At 35.6% G+C, this 21,431-nt stretch overlaps 1 pseudogene; it reads left to right on the top strand.

Moving 5' to 3' along the window:
- The first annotated feature begins 102 nt into the window (after nt 1-102).
- Nucleotides 103-21,242, top strand: LOC145587657 (lanC-like protein GCL2; annotated as a pseudogene).
- The last annotated feature ends 189 nt before the right edge of the window (nt 21,243-21,431 follow it).

Here is a 21,431-nt window from a genome sequence, read left to right as displayed (position 1 = left end):
GTCATGCGGAACTGCTACCACCGCTATATTTCTTCTCTCAAAGTTTCTGACATGATATCTCCCCCTAATTAACGCTAACCGAGCACAGAGTAGAGAGTTAAAATGGTGAAACGTTATTTCCAAAATGAGTTGCCTGATTATGTTCCCGAGACCTTAACAACAACTCCATCCAATAACCAAGAATTTTCTGGAAATACACTTCTGAATCTTCTTTACATGAATTACAACTTAACTGCTTCGTTGTTCGAAAGACTAGCTTTAAACATCAAAGAAACTATACCTTTCTCTCTCTATCTTTTTATTTGTGTGTTCTTCGTTCTATTGCTATCAAATCGGGGGTTTAATACGGTTAATATGTGTGTTTTTCGGGTTCAAGTGATCTAAATTATTGTCAGGTCAGTTGGGCATGTTATGCTCATCTTATTTCAACTTGTTTGAACCAAAAAAAAAGTATTACCTCTGTCAAATTTTAGTTGTAATATTACCCTTTGTTGCAACTAAATATTAATGAAGATATGTTGAACCTTAAAGGTTTTGATGATGATGAATATAAACTAGCAAACTTCAACTAATAAGAGTTCTCTAAGTGTTGTGATTAGAACAGGTGAAGTCGACTTTGGAATTAGAAGATTAACCTAGCTATGAAGACTAACAGAGATCTCAGGAAAAGTTAAAAAAGATAGGAGAAGATTTCCAACCAGGAACTAACTGAGTTTCTTAACAGGAACTTGAGGACAGCAAGATTGTGAAACTCAACTTGGTTTGCGTTGAAGACAGTAAGTTTCACGGAAACTTGGCCTGCGAAGTTCTAGTTGAGAACTGGAAGTGAATAGACAGCAGGAACTTAGTCCTGGATAGCGTAAAGCCCAAGTAACCTGGAATACAGTATTTGACGAAGCAATTTAGTTTTTAATATGTTTATACTTTTCTTTAATTGTTGTAAATAGGATTTGAAAGTTTAGATATGAGATTTATTAGAAATGTGACAAAAGGCTTGGCAAGCTTAAAATAGGAAACTTTTAAAAAGATAAGTTTTTATGAAAAGATTTTCCAAGAAGATTTTATTTTGTAAAATCCAGATTTCTAAAAGATAATATTCTTTTCAGAATTTATCATTGTTAAGTTTACCTAAAATGATTTTCTTCTAAAAGATTTACTTTAAAACCGTGTTTTGTGATTTTGGTACAATAACATAATTATCTTTTGAAAACCCTACTTTCTATATGAGCTAGTCTTATATAAATTGTAGTAACACATTTCATATTTTCTGTGAGTTTATGGGTGAAGAATTCGAAGAGTGCTTGAAAGTGTAAGTTTGCCTAGTTTGTCATATTAGTTTCGGACTTCATGTGTATCTTACTTTTCGTATACTAGAGTTAAATCATTGTATTGGTTGGGTTAAAGGGTGTGTGTGTGTGTGTTTTATCTTTGCATAGAGTGTTGTAGGCTTCATGGTTGAAGCTGAGAGTTAGAGTGCTCAAGGAGAATGAATGAATCTAACTCAGGGACTTAGATTGGGTAGGATAGGGGGTCCTACTATGTAGCAAGTCCAGTCTGGAACTTGTGAGTAAAGGTTTGAGTATAATATATTGTAAATTGTGTGTTAGCCCTATTATAGTGTATTGATTTGGTTTTGGAAATCCCTTAGAGGGTCGAGGTTTTACTTGTAGTTGGGCCCTGAAAGCTTTCCTCCTAAAACATTTTGTGCATTGTAAGTTCCTTTACATTCTGTTTTTATGTTCCGCAAAAGTAGCCACTAGGAACTTACATACAATTCACCCCCCCCCCCTCTTGTAGTATTCGTCTCAAGTGACAATTAGTATTAGAGCACGGTTCTCACGTGTAAGCGAATAACTTTGCTGAATAAGTTCCTGAGGAGAGATGAATTACAAAGAGAAACTTGAAGAAGGGTATTCTACCCAACGTCCACCTATGTTCAATGGTAAGTTTTATACCTACTGGAAGAACAGGATGGAAATATTCATTAAGGCTGAAAATTAGCAGGTATGGCGTGTAATTGAATCTGGTGATTTTGAGGTAACCTCAACCAATGAGAAGAACAAGGTAGTTCCTAAACTTATTTCTGATTTTGATAAAGAAGATTATCAGAAACTTGAGTTAAATGCTTTAGCTATCAAATATTTGCACTGTGGACTTGGACCCATTAAATATTACCGAATCATGGGATGCAAGTCTTCTAAACAGATTTGGGATCCACTAGAAGTTACTCATGAAGGTACTAATGAGGTAAAACATTCTAAAATTGATCTATTGATCTCTAGGTATGAAAGGTTTGAAATGCTATCTAAGGAGTCCATAGAGGAAATGTTTTCAAGATTTAATGATATTATTAATGAACTGAGTTCCCTTGGCAGACACATTCCTATAGATGAACAGGCCAGAAAGATATTAAGGAGTCTTCCACAAGACGAACGATGGAGATCCAAGGTAACTACAACGCAGGAATCTAAGGACTTCACAAAGTTTAATATGAAACAACTAGCAGGATCATTGATGACTCATGAACTACACTTAAGTTCCAATGCCGAAAGTTTCAAGAACAAGAGTCTTGCTTTGAAAGTACAAGACTCTGAGGAATCTGAAGTTGATGAGGAAGAGATGGCTTTGCTAGTAAGAAGATTCAAGAAAATGATGAACAACAGAAAGTTTGATAGAAACAACAAACTTTCAAGTTCCAAAGACACAACATGTTTCAAGTGTGGCTCAAAAGATCACTTCATAAGAGACTGTCCAATAAAGGAGAATGAAAAAGGGAAGTTCAAAGGAACGGATCAAGCCAAGGAGTCCAAAGTCTATAAGCCTTACTTCACAAAATAAAATGTGTAGAATGTTATGATGGCTGCATGGGGAGACTCAGATTCGGAAGAAGAAGACCAACCGTCAGAAGAAATGGCTCATCTATGTATTATGGCTAAGACTGATGAAAAGGCCAAGCTACAAGAATATGAGGCTGAGGTATGGTACTCTTGTAATGAATTAAGACATTTTTCTAAAGAAAATTTGATACATACTGTGTTAGATATTCAGGAAAATTTAAAGGAACTCCATAGAGCTAAAGCACAAAGTGACAAGGCACTTGACACTTACAAGGAACACAGTGAATGTATGGACAATATGAAATTTGATATTCAAAATGGGTTTTTTTTTCTTTTTGATGACAATGTAAATCTGAAAGAAAATCTTGAAAGACTAAAACATGAAAACACTCTTTTGATTGTGGAATTGTCTTTGTTAAAAATTGGTGAAGTAGTTCCTAACTTTGAAGTTTCTCTTCTCGATCAGTATCCAAATTTTAAAAAATTAAAATATGTTTTAGAAAAATTAAAAGTGAAGAAAGCAAATCTTGAAGGGGAACTTGAAAGAGTTAGGAAGGGAAAATAACCAATTGAGTATAGTATACCTGAATGGATTGTTAATGTCCAAACCAAGAGGACTGAAGGCTTAGGCTATAAGAAGAAGTTCCAGAAAGAAAAGAAGTATGTTAACCTACCTAATATTATTGTCTGCTATTTCTGTGGTAAGATAGAACATAAGCAAGCTAAATGTCCTAAGAAAGAAAAAAACACTTTAAAGAATGAAAATCATGTTAAACATCTGTTACACAGGAACCCAAAGAAGACATTGATGTTTGATTCTTCATGCAGGTTCTAGTGAGGGGGAACAACACTTGGTACCTCGACAGTGGTTGTTCTAAGCACATGACTGGATATAAATCTGTATTTCTCTCACTGGATGCCTACTATGGTGGAACTGTGACTTTTGGTGATAATATGAAAGGTGATATAATTGCTATTGGAAAGGTAGGAAGGTCAAGTTCCCATGCTATTGAAAATGTATTTTTGGTCGAGGGTCTCAAACACAACTTGTTAAGTATTACACAGTTTAGTGACAAAGGTAACTCTATTACCTTTACTTCTAATAAGTGCAAAATCATCCACAATGACACTGGGAACATTATATTAGAAAGAACTTGTTAAGGGAATACATATACTATGGATCTCAACGAGGTTTCTAATAGTAGTTTGACATGTCTTAGTGTTATTGAGGATGATCCTTTATTATGGCATAAAAGATTTAGTCATGCAAGTTTTACTTTGCTTGATAAGCTTAGATCCAAGGAATTAGTAGAAGGGTTCCCTTGTATTAAGTTCCTAAATGATAAAGTATGTCATGCATGTGTCAGAGTTAAACAGACTCGAGTTTCGTTCAAATCAAAGAAAATGGTAAGCACCAAAAGACCTTTGGAACTTGTTCATATGGATCTTTGTGGTCCAATGAGAATTCAAAGTAGAAGTGGTAAGAGATTTGTAATGGTTATTGTTGATGATTACTCCAGGTTCACTTGGGTGCTCTTTCTTGTTAGAAAAGATGAAACTTTTGATGAGTTTGTTGCATTTGTGAAGAAAGAACAGAGAAGAACAGGTAATCCCTTGGTGCATCTAAGTTCAGATCATGCAATAGACTCCAAGTTTGATGAATTTGGCACAGAACATGGAATGGATCACAACTTCTCTGCCCTAAGAACTTCACAACATAATAGAGTAGTCGAACGCAAGAACAGAAGTCTTGAGGATATGGCCAGGACAATGCTGATCTCAAGTGGTCTGCCTAGGAACTTCCGGGAAGAAGCAGTGAATACAGCTTGTTATATCTTAAATAGAGTATAAATCAGAGCCATCACCAATAAGACTCCCTATGAACTCATCAAAAGGAAAACCTAATATTTCTTACTTTAGATCTTTTGGTTGTAAATGTTTTGTTCATAACAATGGTAAAAGAAACTTGGGAAAGTTTGATGAACGTAGTGGCGAGGCAGTATTCTTAGGATATGCCTCAAACAGTAAAGCCTATAAAGTTTATAATAAGAGAACAATGTGTGTTAAAGAATCTGTACATGTAATTTTTGATGAAACTGAAAAATTGATTGATGTACAAGAGGATGATGATGATTTTGAAATAGGATTTGTACGAAAGTATGATTCAGATGAGGAATCAACATCATTGGATAAGCAGGATGTAGAAAATGAAGGTGAGTTAAACACTAAAGCAAATGAAGTGCAAACAACAGAAGATGCACAAGGAACTCCAGCTCAAAATCAAGATCAAGAGCAACCAGAAGTTCTAGAAGAAGTTCAAGCTGAATCACAAGATGAAGTTACAACAGAAGTACTAGTCAACAACAATAAAGAAAGGTTGTATCCAATCAAGGACTTTGCACCAAAGTCCTAGAATCATCAGAAATCACATCCAATTGATGCAATCATGAGCGACATCACTAAAGGAACTCAAACCAAATCTCAGCTTAGGAACTTCTGTGCATTTTATGCATTCATATCTTCGATGGAACCTAAGAACTATGTTGAAGCTTTAACTGACGCTGACTGGATTAATGCTATGCAAGCTAAGCTAAACGAATTTGAAAGAAATAAAGTTTGGCATCTGGAACCTAGACTAGTTGATCAAAAGACAATTGGATTGAAATAGGTATTCAGGTTCAAACTAGATAAACATGGTATTATTTTAAGGAACAAAGTAAGATTGGTGGTACAAGGTTTCAATCAACAAAAAGGAATCGACTATGAAGAAGCATTCGCTCCAATAGCCAGGTTAGAGGCTATTTGCTTACTTATTGCTTTTGCTGCTTATATGGAATTTAGGTTGTACCAAATGGACGCAAAATGTGCATTTTTAAATGGTTTACTGAAAGAAGACGTCTATGTGGAACAACCTCCTGGATTTGAGAATACAAAGTTTCCAAACCATGTTTACAAGCTTGACAAAGCCCTTTATGGACTTAATCAAGCTCCCAGAGCATGGTATGAAAGACTATCTAAGTTCCTTTTGGAAAATGGTTTTAAACGTGGTAAAATTGATAAAGCATTGTTTTTAAAATCAAATGGAACTAATATCTTAGTTGTACAAATTCATATTGATGATATAATTTTTGGTGCAATTAATGAATCTCTATGCAAGTACTTTGCTGACCTTATGAGTGGAGAATTTGAGATGAGCATGATGGGAGTATTCAACTTATTTCTTGGTTTGCAAATTAAGGAAACTGAGGAAGGCATTTTGATCCATCAACAGAAGTTCATTAAGGAACTGGTTAAGAAATACAAGTTTGATAATGCAAAACCAAATAGAACCCCTATGGGTATAGCTACAAGATTGGATGAAGATCCATCTAGAACTTGCATAGATCAAATTATGTATCGAGGTATGATTGGATCCCTACTTTACATAACAGCTAGTAAACCTGACATATCTTTTAGTCTAGGTTTATGTGATAGGTTCTAAGATAATCCAAAGGAGTCTCACCTAGAAGCAGTAAAGAGAATCCTTCGTTACTTGAAAGGAACTGATGACTTAGGTCTCTTCTATCCTAGAAGTGACTCATTTGATTTAAATGGCTTTACTAACACTAATTATGCCGGTGATTTGGTTAATATAAAAAGCACCTCAGGTATGGCACAATTTCTAGGACCTTGTTTTGTTTCTTGGGGTTCCAAGAAGCAAAACACAGTTGCTTTGTCTACAGCTGAAGCTGAGTATGTAGCTGCAGCAGCTTGTTATTCTCAAATGTTATGGATAAAGCAACAAGTTAGAGATCTTGATATTTTATTTGAATGTGTCCCTATTTATTGTGATAATACTAGTGCTATATGTATTTCTAAAGATCCAGTTCAAAATTCAAAGGTCAAGCATATCCACATTAGGCATCACTTTCTAAAAGATAATGTGGAGCAAGGGAATATTAAGTTAGAATTTTGTTCCACTGAAAATCAAATTGCAGATATTCTAACCAAGCCCTTGAACAGAGAAAGGTTTAAGAAATTGAGATTGGAACTTAGGATAATCAAGCTGACTTGATTGCTTCTGAAGTTCCAAGATATGGCAAAATCAGAAATAATGTAAAAAGAGCAAAAAGAGCATCTAGCACAATTATGTTGTGCTAAACATAGCTGAAGTGTCACCATTGGTTAATTCCTAGAGGTTAGTTCACAAACACTCTATTGCGTGTGTAAATAGTAATGTACATTGCATGTGTGTAGAAAGCGTGTTCCAAATATGTGTTTTTGGTAATTAAATTCCTTTTGGAAATAAAATGAATTTGGAAATAAAACGAAGTTTGGCAAAAATCCTATTTAAATTTTGAAAATGAATTAAACTTGTTCAATTAATGACTAAACAGTAAAACCATTCAATTCCTTCGCACCGTTTTATTAATTAAAAAAGGCATCTTTACCCACCTTCACTCATCACTGTCAAATCAAAATTACTCACTGTCAAAAATTCTCAAAGCTTCTCTAAAAAACTTAACCTTGAAAATTATGGCCATTATCACATCCATTAGCTCTTCCGAACACTCTCAAGACGATCCAAAATCTGAACCCAAAATCGTCTCACCTCTAACCATGGTCTCCTACAAAGAACCAGAGAAAACCCAAGACGAAACTGCACCAACCTCCTCCACTTCAAACAAAAACCCTAGAGAGAAGATTTCGATAGTTAAAGAAGTGGAAACCTTGAACATTCTTAAAAGATTGAGAGCATGGAGGGAAAGAAAGGACAAGGGAAAATCAGTAAAGGAACACATCAAAGAAGTTGAGGACTTCGTCGTAGGGATTGTAGAATCAGAGGGGGAAGACGATCCAATAGAGGAGGAGATTACAGCTGATCAATCAAAGCTTGAGGCTCAAGGAGGATGGTATGTGGTTAGTCATTGGCTTGATATAAGTTGGTGTAGGAAATCTAGGTTTTTGGAATTCCTAGGTTTGATTAAATTTCAAGATTGGGAACATTTATTAGTTAAAGCATCCAACAATTGCATGTATCCATTGGCTATGAATGAATTTTGCAAGAATTTTAAATTACAAAAAGGGGTAATTTCTAGTGAAGTAAATGAAATTAAAATTGAATTTGATGTAAAAACCCTAGGAACAATCTTAAAGTTCCAACTGAGGGTTATGAGATGTATGTGAAGGGAAAATCTATTGTGAAGGTAGGAAACTTTCTAGGAGGTGATATAGTTGAAATTCTAGGAGGAAAAAGGGGGAAGAACACCATGAGTCATAATGATTTGACCCCCATGAACAAACTTCTGTTTAACCTTGTGAAAAAGACTATTCTGCCTAGAACTCAAAAGAAGGGGGAAGCATGTTTGATGGACATGGCTGTCATCTTCTTGTGCAAGAAAATCAAAATAAACTTTCCCTCCCTTATGTATCAACATTTAGATCACTATGTTCTTAGCAAGAACAAAGTGGGTTATGAAGCTATTCTGTCCACTGTTTTTTGAAACACTTGGGGTTGATCTCAAAGGAAAATATGGGGGATTGAGAGAGAAGGCAGAAAATGTAATAAATGAAGAAACTCTGCTTGGTATAAGCCTAGAAGTAGTGAATGGGAAGATTCAGAAGGTTGAAGAAAATAAATCCACTACTAGTTGAAAGAAGAAAGAAGGGGCTGCTTTAGGGAAACCATTGAGAAAAAGTAGAAGGCTGTCAACTAGTATGGAGAAGCCTCTAAAATAGGACGACGAAGAAGAAAACGTGCTGGAAGGGAAGGTTGCAGAACTTGTTGACAGAGCAAAAGTTGCTGAGAAACAACTTAGAAAGGCTACCGGGAAAATACAGAAGTTAGAGAGAGGAGTACAGGGTCTTGAGAAGAGTCTAAGGGAACAGAAGGTGGAGTTCTAGAAGGCTATCAAGAACTTGGAAGATAAACTAGAGGCAAGCATTAAGCATTCAAAGGAGGACAACAAGAAGATTTTGGAGTTCATATCTCTCTAGCCTATCATAAATTTAGCCCATCTCAGCCTAGTGTAGACACCCATTTGTGTCTCCCCAAAACCAAACCCAGTGACGAATACCTTTTGCGTCGAATGATAATCGAACGAAGTGAAAGTGTGAAAGGTCAGGTGTTACGGTTAAAATCCTTTCTTTCAGTTTTCGAAAAACAACTCTATTTTATGAAAATAGCTAATCCAGATTAGTTAGTCTACGACAAGGGTCCAATAATAGTGTAGTTGGATGGGGCTTGCAAAAAGCTTTCCAACGATATATTATAAGCCCAATTTCGATGAATAATGAGGAAGTTATGGCCAAAATACTAAACTGGGCCTGGTTTGATCTTTACATGTGGCCCGATGATCTAGGGGAGGGCCCAACGTTAATTATTATTCCTAAAGTTATTAGAATTAATTATAATCTTCTAGAATTCTCTAGGAGGTTCTTTTAAGTCCTAATAAAATTAGATTTAATAATTAGATTTTGATAAGTTTTATTTGGAATAAAATATTATTTTATGAAAAATACGATTTCAGTTTCCATACGGACTTTACGAGACAATTTTAATTGATAAGTGGACTCCGTGTTTAAAAGTGCGTAGGAATCCAGGCTGTCGCCAAACGACAGTCGCTACGCGACAAGCCTTGTTGCCACGCGACAGAGCTTGTCGCCAAGCGACAGAGTCGGTTTTGCGGCAACAGCGTGGAGTTTTATTCCTTATTAAATTCTACCTATTTCCGGACTGTTTTCTTATAAATAGGGTCCTGAACCTCCGTTTTCAATCATCAATCATCTACAATCTACAATCAACAATCTTCTCTTTCTCTCTCTCTCTAGCTTTTCATAACATAATTCCGCATACACGAGATCTAGAAACACCTAGCTGAGTTCGAAGTTGCCTTCGCCCTAGACGTGAAAGGTTATAATTTCTGAGGGTTTGGTCCCAAATCTTTCTTTCAATTATTTAATTTGATTGTTTGATTTTATATTTTCCTTGAAGTTACTAACGCGTGTATTTTGTTATTAGAAAGAGGTATGAGGCATCAAAGTATGTAGTCTTATTGCTCTATTCTTGTAGAAAGCATGTTTATTATTTATTAATTCCTAGCATCATGCTTAGGATGTTATTATTGCTTTCTAGTAACATGTTTAGGATGCCTTTTACTCTTTTCTAGTATCATGTTAGGTTTAAAGCTTTGATTTTTATTGCTTAGTGACATGCTAGGGTTTGTTATTAATCTTGTTAGTATCATGTCTAGGATCTTGCTATTATTATGCTTTAACATGATTATGATAATTATGATAATTATGATTGTTATTATGATTATAATTATTATTTTTGATTATTATGTTGCTTGTTATTTATTATTATTGTTATTGCTTAATCACGCCTTTTATGCATGTTTAAAGGGAATTTGTACTTGTAATCACGCTTAATAAGATAATTAATAAATTTGTTTAAGGTTAATATGATTATAATTCAAGTGATCGCTAATAATAGTTTGCTTGTGCATTAAATTCAACCAACATAGATAAACAGGTTTAGGATTAATCTAATGTTTGTACGTTAGTCAAAAAGCGCACAGTAATACGAGAAGAATGAAGTAGAGGCCTATTTAGGGCAAGTTCAATCTCTTTTGGGTTGGATTTGTACCTTCATCCCCGAACCCTATTTGGTCCAAAACCTTTTGGAGTTGACGACCTCATGGATCGTTAAGGGGTGTAACCTTCACCTTGTGAACGGTTTACAAGTTCCTAAAACTTGTTGGCAACTCTTTTGCTCTAGCTTCCTTCCCTTTGGACGCCACCATGCTGAAGTGTATGATCATAGTGGGGTTTAGGCTTGGGGTTAACGGCTTAAAATATTCCCAACACCTAGCCTAGCCTTAATTTCATCTTTTCTTCCTGCTGTTTTAGTCATGAACATTTTCAGTTTTTGTTTTGTGAAAATTTGAACTATTTTGGCCTGTAATCGACTTTAGTAGGATTATCTTTTGGTTTTTAATGAATATTTTGAACTTTGCATATACATGTTTGTTTTGTATGTTATGAAAGCATGTGCAGGAAAGTGGAACTAACTAAAGGGAAGTTAGCAGCATTGCCTTCAGTTTCCCACACTCGATTAATTGCTTGTGGGGCTATGGGTAGATGTTTAATAACTTCAATTGCAGGACTTTTTGATAATGCCAAAAGGGGAAAAAGAAGAAGCAAACTTGAAAGCTGAAGTTGTTTTGGGTTCCAGTTTATAGAGTATCAGAAGTTTCTCTAATGTTGTGCTTTATTTAGTTTTATAGCTTAAGTTTTGATTTGTTCTGTTTCTATTCTTCTGTTCTGTTCTGTTTTATAGCTTGTGTTTATTTTTCTGTCAATAAATTAAATATACAAAAATATGTCCTTCTATATGAATTAACTTTCCTTAGAAGTTTGCTAATGTTTGTCATCATCAAAAAGGGGGAAATTGTTGAAGCTTAAAGGTTTTTATGATGATGCATATAAACTTGCAAACTTCAACTAATAAGAGTTCTCTAAGTGTTGTGATTAGAACAGGTGAAGTTAACTTTGGAAGTGGAAGAGTAACCTAGCTATGAAGACTCACAAAGATCTCAAGGAAAGTTAAAAAAATATAGGAGAAGAGTTCCAACCAAAAACGAACTGAGTTCCCTAACAGGAACTTGAAGATAGCAAGATTGAGAAGCTCAACTTGGTCTGCTTTGAAGACAACAAGTTTCACAGAAACTTGGCCTGTGAAGTTCTAGTTGAGAACTGGAAGTGAATAGACATCAGGAACTTATCCCTGGATTCCATAAAGCCCAAGTAACCTGGAATACAGTATTTGACGAAGCAATTTAGTTTTTAATATGTTTATACTTTTATTTCACTATTGTAAATAGGATTTGAAAGTTTAGATATGAGATTTATTAGAAATGTGACAAAAGGCTTGACAAGCTTAAAATAGGAAAGTTTTAAAAAGATAAGTTTTTATGAAAAGATTTTCCAAGAAGATTTTATTTTGTAAGATCCGGATTTCTAAAAGATAATATTCTTTTCAAAATTATCTTTGTTAAGTTTACCTAAAATGATTTTCTTCTAAAAGATTTACTTTAAAACTATGTTTTGTGATTTTGGTAAAATAACATAATTATCTTTTGAAAACCCTACTTTCTATGTGAGCTAGTCTTATATAAATTGTAGTAATCACATTTGATATTTTCTATGAGTTTATGCGTGAAGAATTCAAAGAGTGCTTGAAAGTGTAAGTTTGCCAAGTTTGTCATATTAGTTTCGGACTTCATGTGTATCTTACCTTTCGTATACTAGAGTTAAATCATTGTATTGGTTGGGTTAAAGGGTGTGTGTGTGTGTTTTATCTTTGTATACAGTGTTGTAGGGTTCAAGGTTGAAGCTGAGAGTTAGAGTGCTCAAGGAGAATGAGTGAATCTAAGTCAGGGACCTAGATTGGGTAGGATAGGGGGTCCTACTGTGTAGCAAGTTCAGTCTGGAACTTGTGAGTAAAGGTCTGAGTATAATAGGTTGTAACTTGTATGTTAGCCCTATTATAGTGGATTGATTTGGTTTTGGAAATCCCTTAGAGGATCAAGGTTTTACTTCCAGTTGGGCCCTGGAAGGTTTTCTCGTAAAACATTGTGTGCATTACAAGTTCCTTTACATTCTATTTTTATATTCCGCAAAAGTAGCCACTAAGAACTCACATACAACTCACCCTCCCCTTGTAGTGTTTGTCTCAACTAGTAAGATAGTATTTTAATTTGTTTAAGGAAAAATATGGTTGAGAAAATTGTGAAAAATGAATTTTTAAGTGGCCGACTTTTTGAAAAAAGGCATTTTAAGTGAAAACTTGTGAAAAAAGACCTTTTAAGTTGACTACTACGCAAGCTCACCCAAGTACCCTATACAAACAAAATACAATTTAAAATGTACTCTTTCACAAGTTTTCACTTAAAAGCTTCTTTTTTAAAAAGTCAACCACTTAAAAGATCCTTTTTTCACAATTTTCTCAATATGTTTTAAAACATGATTAATAAGGCTACTCAACAATAATTTACTGTTAAAATAAATTCTAATAAGTTATGATTAATTAAATTTGGGGTGGTTAGTTTAAAAAAAAAATGGGGTGGAAAAGACACATCCTTAGTTAGCTACTCGTAGTTGTGGCGGGGTCATCTTACATTGTTTCGAGTTGTGGCTTGTGGTGGGGTCGTCTTACATTGATTCGAGTTATTTCGAGTCAGGTTAGTTTTTAACAGCTTTAGTTTTCAGTATGTGTCATGGGCATGGTTGTAATGCCCACCAACTGTTTGTGAAATTGTTGCAGGTGGTGGTGGAGACGTGGAGGAGAACTGGGCAAAATCTAGCGGATTACACTCTCTATGTTGGAGCACTTGGAACTGCTTTTTTGCTATTCAAAGCTTACCAAGTTAATAAGAACATCAATGATGTCACTCTTTGTTTGGAGATTATCAAGTCTTGTGATCATGTTTCTTCTCATTCTTACTTCTCCAAATTGATTGCTACTTCTATATCAGTTCAAGTTTTTCTCTATTACCCACCAAAACAAGCTTATAATAAAGAGATTTAATTCTTGTTTTATAAAATTTAGCTGTTTATATATGATGATTGTTAATGAGGGGTTTAACAAGGATGTGACATTTATTTGTGGCCGGGCTGGAGTAAGTGCAATCAGAGCTATTGTTGCTAAGCATGTAGGAGATGTGAAGTTGCTAAATTACTATTTGGCTCAGTTTAAGCAGGTTTATTCAAAACAAAAAACTTGATCATGATTGTTATACTCTTTATTGTAATCATTTTTACAGTTTCTTTGGACTTGTGGTCCTAGTTATAAGGTATTGGTTGATGGGAACAGATAAATTTTCCCAAGAATATTTCGAACGAGTTTTTGTATGGTCGCGCTGGGTTCATTTGGGCCTCTTTATTTGTAAACAAACATGTCGGTGAAGGGACGATTTCTCCAAAGCTTATGGTAAAAATTAAAGCTTGATGAATTTGATTTATTTTCTTATAGATAGATGGTTTCTTAGGCTTATGTATATTATTTGTATCATGTCTGTGAAATTTAATGCTTTTATATATTAAGCTTTTGTTTGTAGAGTGCATTTACTCCTATTCCTAGCACTATTTTTCTGGAAGAGTTTGTTAATATGTGATAACAACATTGTTTTTGGAGGTCAGTTGCCACCGATATCATAGAGGATGGACGGAATATGCCCAACAAGGGAAACTGGCCACTCGTGCTTGAATGGTATGGTGAGAGGTATTGGGTGCTGCTTATGGACTGGCTGGGATAATGCATGTTTTGATGGAAACAGATTTGAAGCTGGATGAACGTGAAGATGTTAAAAATACACTTTTATGCATGATTCAGAACCGTTTTCCTAGTGGTGATTATCCGGCCAGTGAGGAAGATATCAAACGAGATGTTCTTGTACATTGGTGTCATGGGATTCCTGGTGTTCCCCTTACTCTTGTTAAGTCATATGAGGTACATGTGCTTGCGTCCTAATACTTTTACTAGGAGTATCTTATGATTCCTTTCTTGGTATCATCATTCTTCATATCTTAAATGATTTAAACTTCCATTGAGTAGCTGGAAGTTTCTCTATGTATATTGACGTAGAACAAAAAGAAATATCTTCATCTACTATAGAAACACAACCGAAGTACCAACTAGGCAAAATCAACCCGTCACAACAATTGCTACTCCAATTTCACTTTTTTGTTGATGTTTGCAGTATTGAATGCACAACACTTTCCACAATATTTTTAGGCTTTTTACAGCATGATTCGGATGTATAAGCAACTTATTTCTCCTGTGGTAGATTTGGCTTCATCTTTTGCTCTAATAATAGCGTGTCGTGCATTTGTTGAGGATTGCTTTACTAGTATGGTTAGTTAACAAAATTTGTTAATTTTTTGGGTAGGTTGATGTTTTTGTTATGTTGGTGTACGTGGTTGTTTTAGTTGTATATACTATTAAGATAATCGTAATAAGTTGATTGGTGGGTTTCCCATGCCTTGAACAATAACTGTAAATTTTTACTTCATTCAGGGAACTACGAATCTTTTTCCTCTATTTCTACTTTCTATGTCCCCTTATTTTTCCCTATAGGTGTTTGTTCACTTTGTTAATTATTGGTTGTGTAATGTTGATGAAGGAAAATAATGATGGGTCCAGAATATTGTTTATGGAAGGAAAATAGTGGTCTTTATGGGACACTCCAAAAAGGAAAGTGGAGCAAAAATTAAGAGATAGAGGGAGTAGTTGACTTTGGCTTATTATTACAGAAAGATACTACGTTATACATTATAAGCCTGTTTGTTTTCCAAAGTACCTTTTTTTTTTTTTTTTTTTTTTTTTTTTTTTTTTTTTGTATTTCTAGTGAGTAAATGAATCTACTATAAACTCACATAGATTCTTTGTGACTCAAGAACATGGAGTGCTTGCTGATCTGATACCTGAGTGTTAGGTTAGTTAATAATTTGATATTTAAACTGAAAATTCTACTAAGAAACCGCATCCGTATCCAATCTTTATTTGATCTCCAGTGGATTACTAATCCGCGATAACTTGCAGTACTTTTTCTTGTTTTTATTCTTTTCCATGAGCTATCAACTTATCATTATGATAAGGGAGGAAGCTCGAAGCTTCTCCTATGGCGGACTCTAGGTTTAGAGAGAGACTGAAGAGAGGGAGAAAGAGAACAAAAATTGAGAGGAAGAAGAATTGATTTCATTTTTATTAATGATGATAGCTAATTTTATTAAAACATTTATATAGTAGTGGAGTCCACGTCATTTCCCACTTTGGCCAGCTATGAGTAACTAACTTCCCACTAACTAACTAATTATTCCACTAACAAACTCTAACAGAAATTCTAACAATATTTCTATTATTATTACTCCTTAATATTTCTGCCATAACATAGCTTCCCTCCTTCTGACAGACTTGTCCTCATGTCTGAGTTTGGCAAAATTCTGGAAACCGTTGCTCCAAATAATCAGCTAGTTTCCAAGTAGCCTCGTAAGAAGGAAAACCCTCCCATTGCTCCAAATATTGCACTTGGGCCCTATTTTGGAACTTAACCATCTTTCTATCCAAAATAGCAGCAGGCTTAATATCCCCCGAATTAACTGCGTGTCCCCGAAACACAGGTGGTATATGAGCAACCAAAGGTAGCTGTCCTCTAAAAACCTTGAGCTTAGAGACATGAAAGGTATCATGAATCTTAGCATCACTAGGAAGCTTCAGCTTATAGGCAACCTTCCAAATTGCTGCTACAATCTGAAATGGCCCATAGTACTAATGAGAAAGTTTTTGGTTACTTCTATTCAATACAGTATGCTGTCTATAGGCCGGTAGCTTAAGCCAGACCCAATCTCCAACCTAAAACACCCTTTCAGACCTGTGTTTATCAGCTTGAGTCTTCATTCTTTGCTGTGCCCTTCCCAAGTGGAACTTGAGCTCAGAAATCATCCTTTCTCTTCTCTGTAAGCTTCTATCAAGTTCATCATTATTTGTTTCTCTAGCCAGGTAAGGTAAATGTAAGGGTGGTGGTTGATTGTTCACTACCTCATAAGGGGTAAGTTGTAAAGCAAAATGGAAATGAGTATTATACCACCATTCTGCCAAAGGCAACCACTTTTGCCACTCTTGAGGTTGTTCACCAGTCATACACCTCAAATAAGTTTCTAAGCACCTATTAACTACCTCAGTCTATCCATCTGTCTAAGGATGGTAGGCAATAGAAAGCAGAAGGTATGTGTCATAGAGGGAAAAGAGCCCCTTTCAGAACTGGCTGAGAAAAATTGAAAATCTATCACTCACAATAGATCTACGCCACCCATGCAATTTGAAAACATTATCTAAGTAGCATTGAGCCACTTGAATAGCTGAAAATGGGTGTGACAGAGCGATAAAATGAGTATATTTGCTAAGTCTGTCCACCACTACAAAAATGACATCCTTTCTTGCAGATTTTAGGAGACCAATAATTAAGTCCATTAAGATATTTAACCATACTTCTTCTAGAATAGGTAAAGGTTGCAAGTGACCAGGATAGGTTGATGTGTCATATTTGGATGCTTGATAGACCACACATTTCTTAATAAATGCACTGACATCCTTAGTAATTCCCCTCCAATATAACAACTTCTTAACTCACTTCAGGTTCAGTTCCCTTCCACTATGGCCACTTTAAGGTGATTCATGATGCCAAGAAAGAATCTTGTGCCTTAGTTGAACATCTGCCCCTATAACAATCTTGCCCTGTCTCCTTAGCAAGTTGTTTTCCCATCTGAAATCAGGGACTGAAATGTGACTCTACAACTGCTGAATAATAGCTGAATAGTTATCATCCAACTAATAACTTAAAGTAATCAAGGAAGCCAAATTTGAATCTACTACTGATACAGCCACACATAAAACTTCAAACCCCTGGACCCTGGACAAAGCATCTACATCCACATTCTCCTTCCCATACTTGTACTGAATTTCATAGTCAAATCCCATCAATTTTGACAACCAAAATTGCTGGAATGGAGTTGAAATCTTCTACTGTAACAACCACTTCAGACTCTTCTAGTCAGTCTTGATTATGAAATGGGCTCCCACAAGATATTGCTCCTATTTTTGCACAGCAAACACTATAGCCAATAGTTCCTTGTCATAGACTGACAACTTTTGCCACTTAGGACTCAAAAACCCGCTAATATAAGCTAGAGGATGCCCCTCTTGAATCAAAAGTCCCCCTATACCTGTCGTGGAAGCATCAGTTTCAAGGACAAATTGCTTCTCAAAATTGGGAATAGCTAGGACATGTGCAGAAACCAAGGCTGACTTAAGATCTTCAAAGGCTTTCTGAGCTTGATCACTCCAGACAAAACCATTCTTCTTGAGTAACTCTGTCAAAGGCTTGCAAAGAACAGCATAACTCCTAACAAACTTCCTATAATATCTAGTCAAGCCTAAGAAGCTTCTCAAATCTTTGACATTAGCTAGAACTGGCCAGCAACTCACTTCTGACACCTTCTTTGGTTCATTTTCTACCCCATGTTGAGTAATGAAATGTCCCAAGTACCCCACCCTAGAAGTAGCAAATATACACTTGCTCTCCTTTGCAAACATGCTATGCTCCTTCATAAGTTCAAAAACTTCAGCCAAGTGCTTCCAATGTTCATGAAATGACCTGCTATACACTAAAATGTCATAAAAAAAAACACCAATATTCATTTCCTAAGTAATGGTCTGAACACATGGTTCATCCAACCCTGGAATGAAGCAGGAGCATTAGTTAAGCCAAAAGGCATAACTAAAAATTCAACATGCTCTGTATGAGTCTTAAATGTTGTTTTGAACACATCATTTGCATTGACTCTCATTTGATGATACCCAGCTCTCAGATCAAATTTACTAAAAACAGCAGCTCCAGCCAACTCATCAATAAGTTCATCAATTACTGGTATGGGAAATTTGTTCTTGACAGTCCTATTATTCAAATTTCTTTAGTCAACACACAATCTCCAAGTTCCATCCTTCTTCCCCACCAAAACCACAGGTAAAGTAAAAGGATGACTTGAGCTATTTTGAATGATTCCCCTATCCAACATCCCTTGAACAAGCTGTTCAATGATGTCCCTATGCTTTAATGAATACCTATAAGGTCTAATATTCACTAGAGTACTCCCAGGCATTAGAGGAATAGAATGATAAAAAACTCCCCTCTTTGGAGGCAATGTAGTAGGTTCTTCAAAGACTGCCCCATACTTTTGCTTAAGAGCTATAAATTCAGGACATAAAAGAATATCTTGATTTTCCTATTCCATGTGCATTATTGATCCTGCAGCCTCAGTGACTTGTAACAAACATAACTGTATTGCAGAATCCAGCATTTTAATAGAAGGGTTACCCTCTATCACTAACAACTTCTGAGAAGGGATTCCTTGAAGAACAAATTGTCTCCCAAGCAAACTGAATTCCATTCTCAACTTCAGGAAATCCCACTGAATAGGCCCCAATAGTCTCAACCATTGAATACCCAAAACCATATCACAGCTACCTAAGGAAATCAAAAGAAAATCAGCATCAAAAGTATGTCCCTGCATCTCCCAAGTTAATCCCTTACACATATGTTGACATGGAATATGATTCCCATCAGCCACTGATATTGCTTGAAAGGGTATCTAATCTAAGCTACATCCCAACTTATTTGCCACATTCACATCAACAAAATTATGTGTACTACCAGAATCAAGCAGAATGTGCAAATCTTTGCCATTAACCCTACCCTTCCTTAACCCTCATAGTGTGAAAAGACTGATTCCAGCAAGGGCATTTATAGAATTCTGAGGTTCTGGGCTAGACTCATTAGTTGCATCTAACTCATCTTCCTCATCAGACTCTTGAGAATTTGGTATCTCTACTGTAAACAACCGTGGTTTCTTAAATTGGCACTGGTGTTCCCTAGAATAGGATGGTCATAGTAGTAACATAGGCCCTTAGCAATTTCTCCTGCCTGACATCAGCAGGAATATGCCTATAGTTACTGTTATTATGAGGTGTTTTTGTTAAAGTTGGTAAGATAGGTTTAGTTTTAGGTATAGGTAAAAGGGGAGGTAAAGTGTTTGGGTTTAATGTGTTTAAGGGTAATGTGTTTGAGGTTTGTGTTTTTGAAGGATAGGTAGAGGGTTTGGTTTGCTTGAAGTTAACAAAAGCAGAATTTAGGGATTCTTCCTGCAATCTTGCACATTCCACAGCTTGAGCAATTGTCATAGGTTTAAAGGTTTTAACAAACGATTTAACAACTGGCCTAAAGCCTCCCACAAAGCTCTCAAGAATATAACAATCGGGCAATATGTGATTATTCATCAACATTACATATCTTAAATTCTCAAAATCATCAATATAATCCTTAATCAATCCCACTTGTTGCAATCGATTAAACTGCTTAACCACATCTAAAGCAGAATTATCCCTAAAACGAGCATACAAATCTACCACAAAATCATTCCAATCAACAACCACAGATCGTCTTACAGACAAGTAATTCATAACCCAATTCTCAGCCTTATCAGTCATATTCAAAGAAGCTAAATCGACTTTCTAATCATCAGCAATTTTACAAAGAGTGAAATATTTGCAACATTTCTTGACCCAAGTTCTTGGATTCGATCCATTTAACTTTGGAAATTCAAGTTTAAGGTTCATACCTAAGGTCTTGGTGGGATTGGACCTGCTCAAACTGTTGAACGAAGAGGTAGGTGAAGAAGGTTCAAAGGAAGAATGCGAACCACTTGAAACCTTCTCAGCTTGAATAGATTGCATCAATTTCATCATTTCTTCGAATTTCTGATCGAATTTGGAATTCTGATCCGAAATTCTCTGTTCAAGGTTCTTGAGTTGTTGCTCCATTGCAGTTACTCTTCTGGTAAAAGGTGGAGGCGCCATAATCTCTTAATGAAAGAAAATAGTAAGGAAGCTCTGATACCAATGATAAGGGAGGAATCTCAAAGCTTCTCTAATGGTGGACTCTAGGTCTAAAAAGAGAAAGAAGAGAGAGAGAAAGAGAACAAAAATTGAGAGGAATAAGAATTGATTTCTTTTTTATTAATGATGATAGCTAAATTTATTACAACATTTATATAGTAGTGGAGTCCACGTCATTTCCCACTTTAGCTAGCTGTGAGTAACTAACTTCCCACTAACTAACTAATTCTTCCACTACCAAACTCTAACAGAAATTCTAACAATATTTCTATTATTATTACTCCTTAATATATCTGCCATAACACATTATTAAAATACTAGGTGCTCTTTAAACTTCTCTGTTGATATTAGGCTTGATTATTAATGAAATTATTTTACAAATATTTAGGTATTCGGAGATAAAGTATTTCTGGAGGCAGCCTCAGAGGCTGTTGAGGTGGTTTGGAGACGTGGTTTGTTCAAGAGGGTTGGAATTTGCCATGGAATCAGTGGAAATTAATGCATATGTTTTCCTGTCTCTATACCGGTAAACAGGAAATTTGGGCTACTTGTATAAAGCCAAAGCCTTTGCGTCCTTTCTTCTTGATAATGCCTTGAAACTAATTGCTTCTAGAGAGATGCACGGTGGGTACAATCCTTACTCTTTGTTTGAAGGGATTGGAGGTATGGCTTACCTGTTTCTAGATATGAAAGAACCAACATCTGCAAGGTTCCCCGCGTATGAACTCGGAACTTCTGGGCGTGAATGAAATTTAGGCTTTTCTCATGTTTCAGATGGTAATTGTAGCAAATAAGATCTGTTTCCAAGCTTTCCAGGTTGTCTTTAAAGTCTTTTGTTCCATTGTAAGAAACAAGTAGATCCTTTGTCCTGTATAGTTCTCTTGTATTTGAAATTTCCAGACTTGTTTTTATCAGTATTTCCCTTTACTTCCCTGATTTCACTCTAATGATGTTGTTATTTGCAATAACTGTGGTATATACACTTTTCACGAAAAATAATTGTTTCATCATAGAATAAAAGCCTTTGTTGCTGGGAAAGCTTTCTCAATCGTATCAGTATGTTTCTTTAGTCTCATAGCTTACAACACCAGGCAGTACAACAT

The sequence above is a fragment of the Chenopodium album genome, chromosome 17 (assembly GCF_948465745.1).
Source record: "Chenopodium album chromosome 17, dcCheAlbu1.1, whole genome shotgun sequence".
NCBI classification, from domain to species: Eukaryota; Viridiplantae; Streptophyta; class Magnoliopsida; order Caryophyllales; family Amaranthaceae; genus Chenopodium; species Chenopodium album.
Note: the sequence above shows the minus strand (reverse complement) of the source record. Positions and strands in the feature narration are given on the sequence as shown.